Source organism: Dermochelys coriacea, chromosome 8, assembly GCF_009764565.3.
Source record: "Dermochelys coriacea isolate rDerCor1 chromosome 8, rDerCor1.pri.v4, whole genome shotgun sequence".
Classification (NCBI taxonomy): domain Eukaryota; kingdom Metazoa; phylum Chordata; order Testudines; family Dermochelyidae; genus Dermochelys; species Dermochelys coriacea.
In genome coordinates this window covers 57,884,991-57,906,574 of record NC_050075.1, presented here as the reverse complement: position 1 = coordinate 57,906,574, position 21,584 = coordinate 57,884,991, and the positions used below count along the sequence as shown (strand labels likewise).

Genomic DNA, 21,584 nt, shown 5'->3' with positions numbered 1-21,584 from the left:
TCTTATAGTGCCAGGTCCTGTAGGGTTGTTAACAAATTATGTCATTTTGTAAAGAGGAACAACAGAATAAACTGAAAAAAAATCAATGAGGCGTCCTTATGGCATCTTAGAGACTAACAAATTTATTTGGGCATAAGCTTTTGTGGGCGAAAACTTCATCAGATGCATGAAGTGGAAAATACAGTAGCAGGTATATATAAACAGTACATGCAAGATGGGAGTTGCCTTACCAAGTGGTGGGGGGGAGGGGTCAGTGCTAATGAGACAATTCAATTAACAGTATAATACCAAGGGAGGAAAAATCACTTTTGTAGTGGTAATGAGGGTGGCCCATTTTCAAACAGTTGACAAGAAGGTGAGAGTAACATTAGGGGGAAATTAGTACAGGGAAATTAGTAGGGGGAAATTCCCCCCCTCCGCACTGTTACTCACACCTTCTTGTCAAAAGACAGGTTGCCTGACGCACCATTCCCTTATTCCAAAATAGTTCCAGTGACTTCAGTGAGCTACATCACTGTAAAACCTTTGTAATAGAGTAAAGGATCAGGTCCAGGATCTAAAAGTGCTAGGAGTTCCTTTCTCTCTCTTTTCTGTTACTGACAGGATATCACTGGACTGTACTCTCTCATAAATGTTAGTACCTGTAGAATCTTCTCCTAGTAAAGCTTCCATTGCTAGAAATGCATCTCCTCCTCCCCCCGTTTAAAATTATCATCCTTCATGTGCACTATCAGCCAGATGGATTCTCACGAGATCTCGGCTTCCATTTAAGCACCAAAATAAGTGACCAGATTTTCAAAAGATGTAAGCATATTGGATGCTGAACTCTTTTGAAAAATCTGGCCGAAAGTATCACCATGGGAGCTGCTGAATGCTGAATTATTGGGGGGCAGGAAATGGTTCTTATTAAAGTCTGCTAAATAAAAGGTGAATTCTTTTTAAATTTTGGCCCCAGTTGTTGGTGCTGAGCATTTGAAAACCTGGCCTTTTGAAACCAAATTGTCACATATATAATTTACAACTAAAATCTCCAGTCCACCAGCTAATAGATCATACTTATCTATAAAAGATACAGAAAAATCTAAGGTGTTCCTAACTATTGTGCAAGTGGAATAGGTGATATCATTAGTGGACTTTCAAACTATTTAGGCAGTTTACTTTTTGTCATTAGAGTGTTAACTATGAATCAGAAATCATACTTTATAATTGCCTGTAGAGCTCAAGTTATCTATGGATGAGAAAGATTTAACTGGTGCAGAAGCAATCTATAAAATAGGAGACATGAAGTATACAAATAGATCATTGCTATCTAGGCAGTCGTGAAGTAAAGTGCTGCCAATAGAAAACTTTCAGGGTTGGAAGGAAGTTTTTCTTTCTTTCTGAATTAACTCATTTAGGTCCCTTTGAATTACAGACTCTCATAGCTAGCAGGAATTCCAGCTTGGACAGGTTGTTCATTTCCTGAGGATGCATTGCTAAATGGAGGTTTCTTTGTAAAAGAATTGCTTTGGGGGAGGGAGGAAGGCATGTGTGAAACTCTTTTGCAACAGAGCCCTAGAACTACTTCCTCATCAGTGAAAGCGGGAGGTCTGATGATCCCCTGACTGATTGTTCTTGTATATTTCATTGCTAAGTTTGTAAGCTCCTGGCATTGAGATAGGCATCCCGACTTTTAAGGACATCTCCAGACGTGGCAAGTGTTATGCAAATCATGACACGCATCTATTGTTCCCTTTAGCCCTTATATTGCACATCCCCACCGGAATCTTGCAGACATCAGGGATACAATGAAATGATGGGCTTTCCCCTGTAAATTGTCCATTAGACAGCCAGGAAGCCAATCACCTCTCCTCTCCTCAATGGAGCCATTATGGGGAAGAAGAGAGAGAGAGTAGTATAGATCTTTTTGGGGTGGGGCAGGGGAATGTATGGGAGAAAACCTCTAAATGTGGGAGAAAAATTTTGGGTACAGCTAGGTGTAAGGTGAAAGCATAAAGGTGAGATGGATGAAAGACAACACAATGAAGAGGGATTGCAGTCAGGAAGGAAGATTTGTGGCCATTTGTGGGAGGGGCAATACAGAGGAAGAGCTGAAGGGTCACTATGTACATCAGAGTTAGGCACAAGAAAGTGTTTGTGTGTGAAAGAGGATTCCTGTGAAAGGAAATAGACCAGCTGGGGATTGTTGGAGGGCATGCCCCCAGATGACCACTTGATCACTCACATCCATGAAGAGTTTCATAATGGAAAGTACACTGTTCTTTGCAATTCTCTGCATCTGAACCTGTGAGTTTTCCCTACCGATCTTGAGGTGGGAAAATTAACTGTTGCTGTGTTAAATTATCAGGAAACTGTGAACAACATATATGCAACAAGGGCCTGTGCTTTGCGGTTCATTTTATCTCACTGGTCCAACAAAATTCAAGTTTGTTGATTTTTAGGCATGCTGCAAGGTCTGTCTATTCAGAAGCTTTTGCTTGGGGTGGGGTTTGGGATTCTTTTCTGGGATGAAGATTTAGAGCCCTTTAATTGATTGAGTCAGTTCTCTTTTATTTAATTAATGTATCCATGCCTTAATACACACTTAGCATTTCATCAGCACATTTTATAAGTAAATCATTTACTTATTATACACTATGTTTCCTGCAAGAAGATCTTAAACTAAAGACCTGAATATGCTACAATTCAGCAAAAGTTGAAGCAAATACTGGAATTAAAGAGCAGCCAAACCCTCAACTAGATGAAATGAATTACTTCAAAGCTAATCAGACAATAGAAGGCTAGGATTTATTTAAGAGACTGAGATTAAAATAATTGATTGTACTAAAAATCAAGCCCCTTAAGTAAAGTTCACAAAATGTTTTTCTTTAGTTTAAACTTTATAAGGTTATCATTATATTGCAAACATTTGGTGTTTTATATTCTGATTACAGAAATTCAAATTCTAAATATCTGCAGTGCCCTGAGCACTGACTTTGCATAACAAAAAATAATCATAAAGCAATTGTACATATGCTGGAGTTCTTGCTCAGTTCACATTAGTCCATTTTATACAGACCTCAGATTATCATACTTTTTGCAGGATAATCATATGCAGATTATTAAACTGCAGATAGTGCACTCATAGTTCAACTTCCTTTTAAAAACATTTAAATCTATTTGAAAATAGCAGACACATCTAAAAATTCTGACAAGTCTCCATGTCTCAAACTCTTCTAGAGAAGATACTGGAAATCTTGGGAATTTAGTAAAATAATATCAAAGACCTAGTCTCAGGTCCCAGCTTTCCCATAGAGTTTCTTCTACTTGCACTTTTAAAAACAGATTTCCTCTGTGATCATGGGCAAGTTACTTGGGCCAGATTTTTCAATGGTTATCACTTGAGACCCCCACCCGCTTGGATTTGATTTAAAGAACTCCAGACCACCTACAATTCTAACTGGAATCAAGGGAAATAGTAGGTGCTCAGTACTTCTGAAAGCCAAGGTGGCAGAATCAGGTCTTACAGCACAATGTGCATTTTCCACACTAATCAAATACCACCACATGAGTGCACAACCTACACTGATAAAGGTGGTATACATGCTTAGATATTGTATATAGGTATGACATCCAGGAGTGCTAGTAAGAAACTGGTATTTGCTCCCTGGCCATCACATAAAATGGATCAAGATTACAAAAGAGTATATTTTATGTTTGCAGGCCTTTTTTGCTCACTAATAATATAAAAATAAAAAATAAATCCCCAAATTAAAAATCAAAACATTTAATTCTGAAACTGGAGTGTTTCAGCATTGTCAGAACATTTTCCTAGTTTTCTTCTGAAACAAAATTCCAGTGAAAATCAACTCAATCTTGCAAAGTGTTTTAATTAGGTAGAAATTCATATTCCAACAGAATAAAGTTCCATAGAAATTTCTTCACCGAGCTCTAAATCCAATTTCCCAATACAGTCCCAAATCCTGTTTTATATTGATAAAATAGTTGAGTATGTCATTTTAATAAAGTAGTGCCTAATATTTAACTATATTTTAATTGCTCTTTAGACTATACTTTTCAGTGAACAAGACATTTTACAGAAGGTTTTCTTAACTAAAATGTTACAAGGGTAAGGGCAAGGATTAAAGGTCTTGAGAGCAGTCCTAATTAATGCACTAGAATTTGTGAACAATTTTTAAGTTTCAGATTGCAATAGACAAATCAATACAGCATTTAAAATAAATTTCCTATTGCTGAACTTCAATGAAGCCTGATATTGATTCTGCATGATTTATATGAATTCTCTTATAAATTAAAATATGAAACAATGTACAATAAAAAACCCAGAGAATAAATGATATTTGTTAGAACTTTTATGACCTAGATCCTGTAGTGCACTGCAGCATGTGCTTAAACTTTGGAGTCAGTAGAACTACTTAAGCATTTAAAGTTAAGCACATGCTGTATTGCAGTCTACACCAGTGTGTTGATTTGAGGCCAGATCCAGGAACCTTGGCTCATGCAAACAGACCCATGACTCCCTGTGAAATAAATGCGCTGCTCATGTGAGTAAAGAATGTGTGTGTGCGTGCACACACAATTGGACCCTTGTATTTTAGGATTGTCGGAGAAAAACACAGTTCTCACTCTTCAGGTTGGGTGCAGCAAGTCAGATACACTTTATTTTCTCAAGCAATTGCACAGAGCGAAAGTGCACACTAGGACACAGGGTTTCCCCTACCTAGGCAGGTCTTTCTAAAGATAAACAATTAGAGCAAGCATTTATACTTTTATTACAGACAATAATGAGCAACAGCTGCATATTGTTTATACACATTCCTTCATGATATCTTATTTTTCTCACCAATTTCTCTTATAGTCTACATTCTATTCTTATCTAATACAAGGTCACAACAGCCCCTCTCACAGTTCTTTTCCCACTCGCTTCGCAGAATCCCCGCTTCTACAAATCTTGCATTATTAAAGCTAGAGTTAGCCTGACTCCTGCTCATTTCAGAGGCCTGCATCCAAATTTCCTTTATATACTTCCACAGGATGGAGACAAAATGGATAGAACTATTTAAAGGAAGACTCTAGGAGGAATGGGATGTGTGACAGAATCCCTAGGGTGCAGACTGGGACTGTACCCCCTTAATTCTCTCCAGCCTGGGCTGTCTCTCACACAATGCCTTGCTAGTGACCAGCAGCAAATCCCTTCAGGCATTGTTATTACTCAGCACAACCGTATGTGGAGCCCCACACCCAGATAGATTGCATGAATGCTCCCAGAGCAACTCAGGAATCACACAGGGAAAAGCACCAGCCAAATCACCCCAGCTCCCAGCCTTGCACCTCAGGAATATATAGTCTTACACTGCTTAATACAAGCAATGCAGATTTATTAATTGGTTCATCACTTCATCAGTGAAAAGTGGATATACACCAGCCTTTGCAAAACCTGAACAGATTTACTACACACTTCAAGCAAACTCATTGGTAAAGATAAACAGTTAAACAAATGTATTGATTACAAATGAGAGATTTTAAGCGATATTAAGTGATTGACTTTTTGCCTGAGTTAGTTACCAAAAATAAAAATAAAATATAAGCATGCAGTCTCAACTCTCAACCCTACTAGACTGGGCAACATCTAGACTAAACTGTTTTTCTCACCTCACTGGATATTGCAGTTCATAGTACACAGATTTCACCCTTGTAATCTGGGCCCGTCCCCTCATTTGCAGTCTTCAGAGTGTTCTTGTTGCTTGAAGTGTAGGTGGGTGAAGGAGAAAGGTTCAGCATGTGGCCACTGTATCTGTTTTATATCCTCAGATATGTCCGGGCATGTCTGGGAGCATTATTGAGTCTCCAGGCAAGGTCAAGCAATTCCCCTGGTATGGCCTCATGCAGGTGAGTCACTTAATTTTAGCTCCCTTGTTAGACAAAGCTTGTTGATGGGTTGTTTGACACCCTGCCCGGGTGTTGGTTACTTTCCTTGCTGTTGCCTCTGGGGAGTTAATATATGGCTGATTCCCTAATTTACAGCATGTTTTAGTGACCACCATACAGCACAATTCTCATACCTTCATATGCATTAATGATATACATATATGGATAGAGAAATGACTTTTAGCAGAGCATAACCTCTCTTCTTATACCTTACAAGGCATACTTTATATGTAAGATCACAATTATATAAAAAGAAGGAATATGGGGGTTACAAGATGTTCCCCCAAGGTATAGTATGTCTCAGGATAGTTCAAGGAACTGGATGAAATGTTGATATCTCACCTGTATATAACCAAATCCAGTGCTGATTGTTTAGTAGTTTCAGTCCAGTTCTAAAGATACTTCTGGCACAAACTTGCTAATACCTTCGTGTCTCTGAGATTGACAGGAATCAGACAGATAAATACTACTTAACCATGGATCTATATGTAGAGAGTATAGAACTAGAAATCATGAGTGACCTTCAGACTCCACTGAAATCAATAGGAGTTTTGCTACTGATTTCAGTGGCCCAGGACTTCAGCCCCAAGGCTGTTGGGTTCTGTACTTGGCTCTCCATTTACTCACACACTGGCCTTTTAAAAATCTGTTCCTAAGTGATTTGTCCAAGGTATTTAAGCATCCACTCAATGTGCAGCGGCAGTCAAAAAAGTGAGCAGAATGTTGGGAAAGAAAGGGATAGATAGGACAAAAAATATCGTATTGCTTATATAAAGCCATGGTACGCCAGCATCTTGAATACTGCATGCAGATGTGGTCACTCCATCTCAAAAAAAGATATATATTGGAACTGGAAAAGTCTCAGAAAAGGACAACAAAAATGATTAGGGGTATGGAACAGCTTCTGTATAAGGAGAAACTAATAAGACTGGGATTTTTCAGCTTGAAAAAAAGAGATGATTAAGGGGAAGGTTATGATTGAGGTCTATAAAATCATGACTCGTGTGGAGAAAGTAAATAAGGAAGTGCTATTTAATCCTTCTCATAACACAAGAACTAGGGGGTCACACAATGAAATTAATAGGCAGGAGTTTTAAAAACAAACAAAAGGAAGTCCCCCCCCACACACACAATGCACAGTCAACCCATGGAACTCCTTGCCAGAAGTTATTGTGAAGGTCAAGACTATAAGAGGGTTCAAAAAAGAACTAGATAAATTCATGCAGAATAGGTCCATGAATAGCATCCCTAGCCTCTGTTTGCCAGAAGCTGGAAATGAGCGACAGAAAATGGGTCACTTGATGATTACCCTCTGGGGCACCTGGCATTGGCCACTGTCAGAAGACAGGATACTGGGCTAGATGGGCCTTTGGTCTGACCCAGTATGGCTTATATCTTCTTATGCTGCAGTCAGTGTTTCAATTCTGAACTGATCTGGAGCCTAAATTTCATTTCAAAGGAGATTTAGGCACTTGAGATAAAATTCCATTGGGATTTAGGCTTCTAAGTTCCCAAATGACTTCTGAAAATGAAGCTTAGGCTCCTAAATCAGTTAGGTGTTGCAACACTGAGCACATCAATGCCTTAATCTTTTTATTCCTCATTTACATATGCATAGTGTATACAATAATGTTTATTATTAAGAAGTCAGCATTTACCCAGTTTCCATACTTCTACATTTATGGTTTTAAACTGATGAACACCACACCTTTCTCAGCAGAATGTTGTAAGTTTAATTAGTGTATTTAAAGTGCTTTGAGAGCCTTGGATGAAAAGCTGTGTTGGGGTAAGTCTTGGCCAAGAAGCGAAAAATATATTTGTATATTTGGATTTAAATTGTAGAATTTGAACAACTCAAATACAACTGATACTATAAACTTCATATTTGGCTTCCATATTGAAGTCTTCACTTGACAAAGGAGAAACTCTTTAAGTTTGAAAAAAATCTGTTTAGTTTTCTAATGTTTGAATTTACATTGTTTGCACAGCCCTCTTTGAATATACTCTCTCTGACCCCTCCTCCAGAATGATTTACTCTATTGATCATGAACAGGTGTCACTTATTTATTGTAATATTCAGATTCAGAAAACAAGTATGTCCAAAAGTTGAGAAACTCAAAGCTGGCTTCTGTGGAGTTACATCCATTTAGCGTGGGCTAAATATGTTGGTACCTGGTCTACAATAATGTTAACTTAGCCATGTTGACTGTAAAGTATAACCTTATGTAGTACTTTCTAGTCCTGATTTCCTTGTATAATATATCCCTAGCATATTCATTTGTGCTATTAAATGTATGCAGTAAATTTACATAGCTTGTTTTAATATTTCCATAGAAATCTTAGCTTTTTTAGGAATTTCCTGTATTTTTATGCTTAATTTTCCAACCCTAATTCTACACTGAATTTGGATTTTGAATGAGTTATAACCACTTAATGCATTGATTTCTAATTATGTGTATACATCTTTGTAATAATGAGCTGTATGCTATAGGAATGACACAATATTGACCATTTGTGGATTTTTCTTGGCTTTATTTTTCTTCCCATTGTAGTAGAATATTTGCATTACATAGGAAATCATCTGTGAGCAGAGAGCAAAGCAGAAATCTTACTTATGAATGTTCTCTCTTTCCTCAGTTTAAATCAGATCCTTTAACGTTACTTTAACATAGTTTGTGTATACATTAATCATATCATTAACGTAATGACTGACAGATAGAAGTTAGTTTAATGGAGAGTTCAGGGTTCTTAAATCAAGACAGGCCTTTGGGTTCTCATGATTAATAGACCAATACCCAAGCCACATATGCTTTAACTAAAAAGCAAGGATAATGAGTTCATGAATCCGTTAAAAGAATTTTAAAATATATGATGGCTTCCATTACAATGATCGCAATCATTCCATTAAAATGATATGCTAGAATTAATACATGAAAATGTGTTCATATTCAACATTAAAGGGGGAAAAAACCCAGAGTCTAAGCAGGGATATTCACAATTCAGTGTTTAGGGCATCTAAAAAGTTCTAGGAGATCATTTAAAAAAAAAAAAGTGGTGGTAAGGGAAGGGACCAGATAATTAATTTGGATCCCTGCTCAGAATCTCAGACATGAAAGACTGTTTTTGGGTACTCAACAAAAAAATATGGTCCAGTATGGAAACTAGCAAAGTATAACTAGTCTTATATGGAAAGGGGAAAAGCTATACCCGCATAAAGCACATGTATACCAATATAAGTGTGGCCACACTATGAGTTATACTATATTAGTTTTAAAAGTTTCATACCCCAGACCAAAATAAGATATGCTAGCCGGTACAAAAAACAAAACAAAATTAAAAAAAAAAAAACCTACTTCAGCAACACTATTTATTGAGTTAAGTTAGACACATTGATCAGGTTTGTAGGATCAAAAGCTAAGGAGTGGACATAGGGTGAAGTTAGGCACCTAAATAGCTTTGTGAACCCCCTGGATAGTCTACAAAATTCTAAGCATGGAGAGGAATTCTGGATGGCACAAGAATGTTTAACTAACAGTAACAAGATGAGATTGACTGAGCAAATGTTGGCTGAATATCAGGATGATTTTCCTGATAATGAATTCTTTCAGGGTTCAAAAATATCTCCCAGGAAAATTGTGAAAGTGCCATAATCTATCTTTATATATTAAATAATAAAATTGGTAATAGGAAAGGGAACAACTGATTAGCTGATACAGTTTCAGCTGTGAGTAGGTAACCACAAGCCTTTTTCCATTACCTTGCTGTTTTATTGTTTGCTTGTCTACTGAATTATAGTCCAATTCCAAATTTTATTGGGTTCATAATTATGTAATAAATGTCATGATTAGGACTCCATTGGCAGTTACACAAAGGAATTCTAGCAGCCAGGAGATTAAATGAATAAGGGCAAAAGCATAAAATGGAAATTACTTAAAATTCATAGTATAAACCCCGATTTAAGAAATATCTTTTTTTCAGGAAAGCATTTAGGTATGTGCTTAACTTTAAGCATATGCTTAACTCCCATTGAAGTTGAATTGGACTTAAGCATGTCCTTAAAATTTAAGGACATGCATATGTGCTTTTCTGAATTAGGACCATATTAAAGAGGGTGAGGAGAATGATATAATGCCTGAATATCTGCTAGGTTACTGTACCTTAAAATCTTTTAAAAATAAATCAGGAGAAATATAATACAAAGAAATTACTCCACATTAATCAGTAAGAATAAACACTGCTTATTCCACACCACATTAGATTTATTCAAACAAATGTTTCATGTTGCAAAGAAAAAAAATCAAGTATCAAACCTCAATCTTTGCAAGAAATATTGAGAACAATTACTCTTTGTGCAAAACTAGCAAAGTGTATAAACTAATTTACTGCACCAATGCCTGTAATTAATGTTTTCTCACTCTTCTCAGATTATATATATAGTACATTACACCTGTAATTTTCCCAGCGGTCATTTGTAATACATTACTGCAGTGCTACTAGAAATTCACATGTTCTTATATTTGCTTCCTCTAAAGGAAGATTGTTTGTGCAATCTCAGGACTTGTTTCCCTTGGGGGACAGGGGGGAATGTTCTTCAAAGTCTGTATGGAGTTGATAAAGAATTAACCAAACAAATGCAAAAATGAGAGGGAGTGAGGAGTATATTAGATGGACATTCTCTACCTTCCCCACACTGCCAGGTAGATCCTGAGAGCCAATAAACTCAAAGGATGACTAAGGCATGGAGAAGCACGTGGGAGGACCCTGCATCCATGTGGAGCCTTCTTGTAATCATGAGACTTAGCAGATGCACAGATGTCTCCTTGTGCAGTTCTCAGTGCAGGATGAAAGCCAAAAACCTTAACCAGGGGATAAAATATATTACTGGTTTGGATAATACAGTTTTAAAAACTGATTGGAGCTGTAGCATAGACTGGGTTCAGGTAGCCATTTTAAATAATCAGTTACAATACCATCTTAAGGCCTATTCCAGCCAGTTTTAAAACTCAACTGACTATAAAGATATCAATTATTATTTGGGAAATTTCCTTAGTGTAGACAGGCCTCATGAGTCCTTATAATGGCTTTATACCTCATCGTGATGGTGGCTGGTGAGTGTGGGCAGGCACCAGGCAGCGGCCAGTTATGTGTCGCCTCCACTATCCACCCATCACCCTTTACGTGCTCCCAGGGCAGGGGCATAGCACCTCTTCACTCCCCTCCTCCCTGCCCTAGGTCCTGCCCTCAGGGAGCATGGGGCTGCTCTATCCCCTAGGCACCCTTCCCTGCTGAGAACCTCTGGCCGGGTTCCCTGAAGCCTGTGCAGTCAGGTTCCCTGGGCCCTGGTGCACAATGCATCCTTAGGGCTAAACCCCTTCCTGCCCACCCTGAGGCAGCTAGTTATGTCGGTGGCCAGGAGGAGCCTGGAGGTGTTAGTTGCCTTTTGATCCTGTGCAGGCAGGCAGGGACAAACTGCTTCCAAACACGCAGGGGAGGGGGTGGTGGCAGGGAGAAGAGATGAGTTTGCAAAGACATGGACCAGGTCATCCCTTCCCCCTGCTCCTCCCCTTTGTCTGGAAGTAGCTTCCATCCCTCCACACAGTGCTGAAAGGCTGCTGCTGGCCACATTCTGATGTGAACCCTGGCAGAAATCTGGGGAGAGGGAGCATGTGACCCTGCGTCCAATCCCCCCCTCAGGAAGACGCGACATCAGGTACCAGAATAGCTGGTGCGTCCCAGGGGCCCAGCCAGGCATAGAGAGCAGAGAACGCCAGGTAGGTCACACCCCCACTGTGTGTGTGAACCCAAAAGCCTTAAAGATAAGAAGGTAAATAAAAAGAATCCAACTATGCAGTATTTCATTTTAACAGGGGCTCAGTCAACTTGATGTTAATTTGAATGTTTGTATTGCATAGGTCTGATTGATTATCATTGAACTCGTTTGAATACAAGTATTTTTACCACGTGTCCTGTATTCAGCATAGGAAATATGGTTACTCTGTCTACGAATCCAAACAGACAAATGTCTTTATGAAACTAGGCCAAAGGTCAAACAGCTTCTGAAATCTTTATCTTGCTGGAAAAAAGATTACTTAGAAACCTATCAGAATGAAACCCCTCTAAAACATACTCCCCCCCACGCAGTTTTATATAAAATTTGCAATTTCATAAAAGTTATGGACCTCACAGAAAGTACTTTCTGAAGCCCAGGGTCTCACACTTCATTTATTCCGTGAAACCACAAACTTACCTCACAACTAAAATTCCACAATTTCATCTCAGGTTATTGCTGAGATATTGCCTTTTCAATTTTTGACCTATACAGTTAGATGTCAAGCATTCAATTATATCCTCACATCACAAAGTTCTCCCAGGAATTGATTGAATTATTGTGCAGTGATTTTTTGCTGAGACACACCAAAATCTCTTATAAAGCTATTTCAGGTTGCACTGTACTAACACCATTTCACAAAATTTACCTATTAAATCCATCTGGCTGTAAAACAAACAGGTTAGCTTCCAAAAAATGACCTTACAAAGAGATTGTTTGAATACTGAACTCTCTGTATTTTATTTCTATGGGTTCCAGGAATATGTTAGTCTGTATTTTTATTATGGTAGAAGTTTTATAAAGTTTAGGGAATGAATAACTTTGTTGAATTTTTATGCCAGTTTATAGAGGGTTGAGGCTATTATTCCATAGAACAGGGGATAGGTTTCAGAATAATTTGTACAGAACCCAATTGGTGTCATCACATTACATTCCATATGACTATATCAGCAATATCGAGGGCACTCTGTACCAGTCTGTCTATATAAAATCCCAATCATTCATAATATCTGAGATGTTTAAATGTTAGATCAGAAGAGACTGATTGATTCACCATCTTGCAGATTTTGCCAAAAACAAACAAAAATACATATATATATTTCCAGAGACTTAGGTTGACCACAATGAACAAATAATAGCATATTCAAGAATTTGTAGTGAAAACATTTCCCCCTCTTATTAAGATGTATGGAATACGCTTATAATCTAGTAACTGGTTTTGGTTACATAATAGAAACAAAAAGAAAAGGAGTACTCGTTGGAGTCCGTTTTTGAAGTTTTTTTGTTGAAGAATAGCCTCTCTCAGGTCTGTAATCGAGTGACCAGAGATTGAAGTGTTCTCTGATGTACATTGTCATGTACAATGTACATTGGTCAAACTGGACAGTCTCTACGTAAAAGAATAAATGGACACAAATCAGACGTCAAGAATTATAACATTCAAAAACCAGTCGGAGAATACTTCAGTCTCTCTGGTCACTCGATTACAGACCTGAGAGTGGCTATTCTTCAACAAAAAAACTTCAAAAACAGACTCCAACGAGAGACTGCTGAATTGGAATTAATTTGCAAACTGGATACAATTAACTTAGGCTTGAATAGAGACTGGGAGTGGATGGTCATTACACAAAGTAAAACTATTTCCCCATGTTATTTCCCCCCTCCCCCCACTGTTTCCTCAGACATTCTTGTCAACTGCTAGAAATGGCCAACCTTGATTATCACCACAAAAGGTTTTCTTCCTTTCCCCCACCCTCCCTACCTTCTGGTAATAGCTCATCTTAAGTGATCACTCTCCTTACAGTGTGTATGGTAATACACATTGTTTCATGTTCTCTGTGTGTGTATATAAATCTCCCCACTGTATTTTCCACTGAATGCATCTGACGAAGTGAGCTGTAGCTCACAAAAGCTTATGCTCATATAAATTTGTTAGTCTCTAAGGTGCCACAAGTCCTCCTTTTCTTTTTGCGAATACACACTAACAAGGTTGCTACTCTGAAACCTGTCATAATAGAAACAAAACCTTTTATTTTTTTTAATTAAGGTTAAGCACACACACATCAGGCAATGCAAATGTTAATTTTGAATAGATAACCTTAATTCTGTCCATTCTACATAGGGATTATGATACAATGTTACTTAGGTAGTCAATACACTTTCTCAAATAATGTTTTCCTTTCCACTGTAGTTGAACATGTTTAGGTAAGTGAACCTCTGATCACTCTTTCTTGATGAGACTAGCACCACCACACCATTTTCTATTCTGCCAGCTAAGTATATGGCATAACCCAGAAATGCATGGGTAAATTCTGCAGTCCTCACTCAAGAAAAAATTGTTTTTAAAGTCAATGCAAATTTTGCATAAGAATTGCAAAATGTTGTTGTCCTGCTTTTAGGGAGATCAGTTTCTGTCAACCCTTGCTAGACAAAATTTTAAAGATGTTTCCTTTGAATATGATTTGGCCTAAGCAATCTGCAGATTTCTTATTCCTAGCTATCAGCTTTGATTCTTCAGTGAATGTCAGGTTACAATTTCACTTTAATAGCTGCCTTCTACATCTTTGTTCTGTGTTGGGTAGGAATGATTATCATGGACCTTTGCTCAGGTTTGTATGCAAATTTTCATTTGACAGCCAAAACAAAAGACTCACACAAAGAATGAGATACATGATCACACTCTAATATGTTTTCTTTGACTTTTCTTTTTTTACTGCCTAGAAAACTACACTGTTTGGGGAACAGCTTGACACCAGTGGAAGCAGACCATAAGTGTGAGCTTTCCTGCCCTCAGCAAAACACAGGATTCACTGAAATTGGATGCTTTGAGATGTGAATGGTATACATACAGACACACCCCCTACAAGATACACATGACAGTATCCTCTTTCACTCCCCAGTGCAGAGGACTACTTTATTTTGTCTAAGAGGGTTATCTAGAAAGTCTGCAGTTTAAAGACAGGTTTCAGAGTAGCCGTGTTAGTCTGTATTCGCAAAAAGAAAATGAGCACTTGTGGTACCTTAGCATCTAATAAAGTGAGCTGTAGCTCACGAAAGCTTATGCTCAAATAAATTTGTTAATCTCAAATTTATTTGTTAATCTCTAAGGTGCCACAAGTACTCCTTTTCTTTCTGCAGTTTAAAGACCTTCATTTTACCATGACCACGACGCTACAAGAATGTTCTATTCAGTTTATTTAAATTGTTGTATAACCTAAAGATACAAATCATAAATGCAAATATTGGGTCTAATTCTCCTGTCATGCTGGTGGAAATCAGGAGTAAGTCTATTGAAGCCAATGGAGCTAAACCAGTGTAAAGTATTATGACAGAAGAACCAGGATCACAATATAGTGAAAGTTCAATAAAGACTTGTATAGATAAATACAAGTTATTTATATATAGAACATATAGAATATCAAGGTTGGAAGGGACCTCAGGAGATCATCTAGTCCAACCCCCTGCTCAAAGCAGGGCCAATCCCCAATTTTTGCTCTAGATCCCAAAGTGGCCCCCTCAAGGATTGAACTCACAAGCCTGGGTTTAGCAGGCCAGCGCTCAAACCACTGAGCTATCCCTCTCCCCTATGCAAAGCTACAACAGATATATCTTAAGACCTGTACTTTTTTGTTCAATGTAGCTTGATTAATGCTTAGGTCTAGAGAGATGCTGAAATAAACTGTATTAGAGCAAAATATCATTAGCAATAGTAAATCTCAATTTCTTAATGTGCTGTAATCCATAGAAGTGGAGGGAATTAGACTATTTCACAATTACATTACTTTTTTAACTTCTGCAAAATGGTTTGCAGAACTTCAGGTCTCTTGTAACATACCGATATTTACCAACATACATCAAAATGGAGTGGCTGCTTAGTGGCCATACCATATTCCTTTACACTGGCAGTTCTATGATAATATCATGCAATAGTTAATGGTCAATGCAACCAACTTGATTTGTATGAAAAAACACTTCTTTATCTTGTTACTGAAAAAAAAATCTAAACTGTGCAGGTTTGCTGTCAACATTGGAAATGTTTCTAAAATTATGAGACCAATGTGCTTCTCCCTCTCCTCCTACTAGCTGATGATCACAGTTTCCCCTACCCCAAAAGCAAGGAAGTTATAAAGTCACACTGGCTCATAAGGGATAGTCTACAATAGCCATTTACCCTAACAGGCTAGTATTATTTTTAAAATTAACTATTAAAACAAAAAGATGTCTTTAATTTTTAATACTATGTCAAAATATGTTTTTATTTATTCTAAAGAAATCCTTATAGCCTGGACAAGTCCTCTCTGGATTTCAGAATGGCAGACAGTTTCTGCTCCAAGCACTTCCAGCAATTGTTGGCATCTTTTTGAGGTTGTCTGGATAGAATTTATTAACATATGTAACCAAAGTTCTATCCTCATTGAAAGACCATAAAACACACATTCCTTGGACAGATTAAAGAAAGCTGTATCATACATTGTGCAGATTGAGCCTCTCTTACCCGGCTTAATCCTATCATAGCTCTGCCATTTGCTTCTCATGACAAGATAAAAAAAGTCCCATAAAACTAAAACAAAAGTAGACAGTCTGCCATTCCTCCCTTACAAAACATTTGTCAGAATCCCTTCAAAAATAATTGGAAAGGCTGTTCTACAATCCACTGAGTCATTTTTAAAGCTCATCTGGGGATATGTTAAAAGGTGGTATTCTTTATGATCAGTCAGCTTGGGAAGGGATGTATTTTACATTGTCAAAGGCCTTTCACAGTTTGAGCTTTTTTTTCTTTTTTTTTTTTTTTTTTAACAATGCATTTTCCCTGACTTCAAACTTATATATTTATACAGCGAGCAAAGAATTTAGGTTCACTTACCGTTCAGCATATATACCCTCAATGTTCTAAGCCATTGTTATTTCTGTAAATTTTTACAGCACTATGATTTATATTTTCTGCTTTTGAACTTTATGCTGTTTAATAACTGCGCTATTGAAAAGCCACATTTTGCCATATATGAGAAGTAGCTCATCAGTATGTCCCCCACCCATCCTCAAACCCTACAGCTAATAAAGGACCAAATCGAATTAGAATTTTTTTGATGCTGCATATGGAAAGAGCTGATGTTGGCATCTTAAGTGAGGACTGTATCGTCTCTCTCTCAAAGTCAGCTCCTTGCTAGTGAGAAGATGGGCTACATTTCCAAAAAAGCAAATTTGCACTTACATCTGAAGAGGCTAACATGTATGTATCTGATGTTTCATCAACTTAGAGAAAGGCAAAAATGTTTGAAAACAAGTCACACCTTCCAGACAGCGTGGTGGCAGATTACACACACAAGTGGCAGTGAATGTTTCTTTCCTCTTCAGTGAGCTGTGCCACTGTCATTTTCAAACACATCCCTTCTAACAAGATACAGTGTGAGACAAGTCCAGTTACTGGCTGCAGATCACTGCAGAATGGTGTGGATGAATTCACTGTGGAACTCCTGGCCACACTAGCTCTAAGCAACAGCTGCTATAACATACTTCTCATTGCCACCAGAAAGAAAAGTTCAATATGGCACAATATAGTGACAAACCAAACACCCCGGGAAGGAAAGATCAGGGAACAGTCAGCTAAGACAAATACCTGGGAATGCTTCTTGAAAGAAACATCCCAGGGAGTAGATGGGCACTACGCTCTCTAATGAGCTCACACAGAAAAAATATAAAAGACAAAAAACACCTTACTGCCCATAGATGAACACTTTTCATCAAACAATCATTCCATATCTGACCTCTCAGTCCTCTGTCCTGAAAGGAAGTCTGCACAACACCTTCAAAAGAGCCTGGGAGCTTAAATTCATAACTTCGCTAGACTCTAAAAAAATCATAGTCTGAATAAGACACTAGATTTATGGTTTATCACAACAATCTGTAACCCATTATCGCCCCCCTCCCTTTTTTGTCCTATTGCCACAAAGGTCATTTCACTTTGAAGTGTCTCTGACAATATGTGTTAACTACTTACTTTAGGCAATCTGTTCCATCTTGTATTTAACTAAGTCACTCTGAGGACCTTTCGCAGACCTGAAGAGCTCTGTGTAGCTCAAAAGCTTGTCTCTCTCACCAACAGAAAGTTGGGCCAATAAAAGATACTACTTCACTGTAATGAGGTCGCACTCACCTCTCGCAAGCACCCCCTGGCCAAGTGCGTGTGCCTGCACTCTCTCTCTGTTTGTGGTGGGTCTTCAGTGACTCAGCCCTCCGGCCAAGCCATACACAGTCTGTCTATGGGATAAAAGCAAAGCATACCCCTTTGTGGGTACAAGTGCATAGGGGCCTCTCTCTCAGTGCATCTCTGTAATGTCTCCCTCAAGTTTTCCCTGCTCTGGAATAGAGCAGTGTCTCAGGGCTCCTTCCCTGGAGGCAATGTCTTCGCCCTCTCAGGGAATTTCTGGTCCCAGCTCTTCAGCTAGGCCACTACAGTTCATTTCCCCTTCTGGGGTACCACAAAGTTCAGGCCACTTTCCCAGTGGCTGGGGGAGGGGGAAGGGTCGGTCAGGGAACCCAGGCCCAGCCTCTACTCCAGGTCCCAGCCCAGGGACTCCACAGATAGCAGCCATCTGCAATGTCCCTTTAAACAAACTGTGATGCTGCTCTTATTCCCTAGGCCACTTCCCTGTGGCTCCAGCATATTTTTTATTCTTACCTGGGGTGGGGTGTGGCATGGCCACAAGGCTTCCAGCAGATGGCCTAGTCCACCCCAGCACACTCACCCACTTTATCTCTCTAAACAAGTATCAAGAAGTTTCAGCAGAGGCAGAAGTACCCCCCACCAGCGCTGCCCCCTGCATAGGTTCCAATTTTAGCCATCAGTGGAATTCTTTGTAATAGAAGCCTTTAGGTAGATACCCAGAATGCAGAAAGCCATGGATTCACAGGTTTCATTGATTTGTGACTATTACCACCAGAAGGCACTGTTATGATCATCTAGCCTGACCTCCTGCATAACACAGGGCACAGAATTTCATCTACTGATTCATAAGAATGGCTATACTGGTTCAGACCAATAGTCTGTCTAGCTCAGTATCCTGTCTTCCAACAGCACCCAGTGCCAGATGCTTGAGAAGGAATAAACAGAATAGTACAATTTATTGAGTGACCCAGTCCCAACTTCTAACAATCAGAGGTTTAGAAACACACAGAGCTAGTGTTTGCATCCCTGACTATCTTGGGGAATAGCCACTGATGGACCTATCCGCCATGAATTTATCTAATTCTTTTTTGAACCAAGTTATACTATTGGCCTTCACAATGTACCCTGGCAATGAGTTTCATAGGTTGACTGTGCTTTGTGTAAAGAAGTACTTCCTTATGTTTGTTTTAAACCTACTGCCTATTAATTTCAGTGAATGATTTCAAGGAATGGAGAATCCACCACATCTTTTGGCAAATTATTCCAATATTAATTATCCTCACTGTTAAAAAAAAACCCTGTACCTTATTTCTTGTTTGCATTTGTCAAGCTTAAACTTGTAGGCATTTGTTTTGTATGCCTTTATTTGCTAGTTTGAAGAATCCTCTGCTAACAGAAATCTTCTCCCCATATACAAAATAAACATTCAGTAGTATATATAAGGAAAATACAAGAGATAAATGGCAACAAAATAGCATTAGCAATGAGTGTGTGAAGTTTTTGCAAATACTTCTATTTTTATACATCAGGCAGCTATAGAAGTACCAATTTTTTGCAGGGGCATGCAAATCAGAAGGGAACAGAGAGTTGAGTGAAGTTATTCTCATAGACTTTAAGGTCAGAAGGGACCATCATGATCATCTATTCTGCGTATTGAAGGCTACAGAACCTCACCCACCCACTCCTAAAATAGATCCCTAACCTGGAGCTCAGTTGCAGATGTCCTCAAATCATGGCTTAAAGACTTCAAGTTACAGAAAATTCACCATTTACACTAGTTTGAACTGCAAAGGGCCTGTGCCCTATGCTGCAGAGGAAGGTGAAAAAAGCCCCCAAGGTCTTTGCCAGTCTGACCTGGGAGGAAATTCCTTCCCAGCCCCAAATATGGCAATCAGTTAGACCCTGAGCTTGTGGGCAAGACCCACCACACAGATACCTGGGAAGAATTCTCCGTAGTAACTCAGCCCTCCTCATCTAGTGTCCCATCTCTGGCCATTGGGGATTTTTCCTATGGGCAGTTGTTGATGGGCCACATGTTATTGTGGGCAGTCCCATCATACCATTCCCTCCATAAACTTATCAAGCTCGGTTTTGAAGCCAGATAGATTTTTTTATCCTGACTGCTCTCCTTTGAAGGCTGTTCCTGAGCTTCATTCCTCTGATGGTTAGAAATCTTTGCCTAATTTTGAGCCTAAACTTGTTGATGGCCAGTTTATATCCATTCGTTCTTGTATCCACATTGGTGCTTAACTTAAATAACTCATCTCCCTCCCTGGTATTTATCCCTCTGATATATTTATAGAGAGCAATCATATCTCCCCTCAGCCTTTTTTTTTTGGTTAGGCTAAACAAGTCACGCTCTTTGAGGATCCTCTCATAAGGGAGGTTTTCCATTCCTCAGATCATCCTAGTAGCCTTTCCCTGCACCTGTTCCAGTTTGAATTCATCTTTTTTAAACATGGGCGACCAGAATTGAATACAGTATTCCAGATGAGGTCTTACCAGTGCCATGTATAATGGAACTAACACTTCCCTGTCTCTACTGGAAATACCTTTTCTGATGCATCTTAGGATGGCATTAGACTTTTTTCACAGCTGCATCACATTGATGGCTCATAGTCATCCTGAGATCAACCAATACACCCAAGTCTTTCTCCTCCTCTGTCTGTTCCAACAGATAAGTCCCCATTTTATAGCAAAAATGCTTGTTGTTAGTTCCTAAATGCATGACTTTTCATTTTGCACTATTAAATTTCATCTCATTTCTATGACTCTAGTTTACAAAGTTACAATTCTAGTGCCTGGCTTTCCAAATGTTGGCTATCTTTGGAGTTACACTTTGGGATTGGTTTACGCTGAACTACATTCATGTCTTGAGGGACCCAGATTTCATCAAAGAGGCCATTACCAGTGTAACTACTAACAATAAAGGATTGTTTCCAGTATTCACTTAACTAAGGTTACACTATATACGAATACCAACAATGGTGTTTGTGTGTGTGTGTATCTGTGAGTGATATAACCATCTTTCCAAGTAGTCTTCTTCATATATCATATCTTGGTAGATTAAGAGAAAGTCCTCAGATCCTTGAAATCGAGATTGTAGCCTGGAAAAGGCCCTCCAATTTGCAGCAGCTGATCCACAGGTGATGATTATCAGCATGCTGCCATTGCAATGTGCAGGATCTAATGTGCAGAAGAGTAGAAGGACATTATGTTCCTTAATGACACTTTCATGTTATATCACCTGATTTTTTGACACACCTGAAGGAAAAGTTTCAGAACAGGAAGGTAAAATAGTAGGATTCATACTGCCTATGGCTCAAGGAATTTGACCAGCAAGGGCTATATACACAAACACAAGCTCCCCTTTCCCCTCCATGATACAGGTCAAATCATTTGTCATGTCTAGGTGATGCTCTGGGTCTTTGACCAATAAGTGTAGAGTGGGCAAGGTAAAGGTATATTTCTGAACTGCGTCTGACCCCCGCCACCAGCAAGCTGATACGGGAAAGGTAGAAAGCTGTTGGTTTGGCTCTCCAGGCCATAGTAAAATAGTTGATCAGGGAGGGTGTTGCCTCTGGAATGTGTGTATCTGAAGGGTAAGATACCAGATACATAGAAAGTGAGTGGAGTTTCTGGCATGTCTGACAAATTATTCAC

General features: G+C 38.8%; 1 long non-coding RNA gene across 1 annotated transcript; it reads left to right on the top strand.

Annotated features, from left to right (window-relative positions):
• Window positions 1-234: 234 nt before the first annotated feature.
• Window positions 235-19,909, top strand: LOC122455483. The gene is made up of 3 exons (XR_006273703.1): window positions 235-395; window positions 7,649-7,658; window positions 19,900-19,909. It is a non-coding gene; the product is annotated as an uncharacterized LOC122455483 (long non-coding RNA).
• The last annotated feature ends 1,675 nt before the right edge of the window (window positions 19,910-21,584 follow it).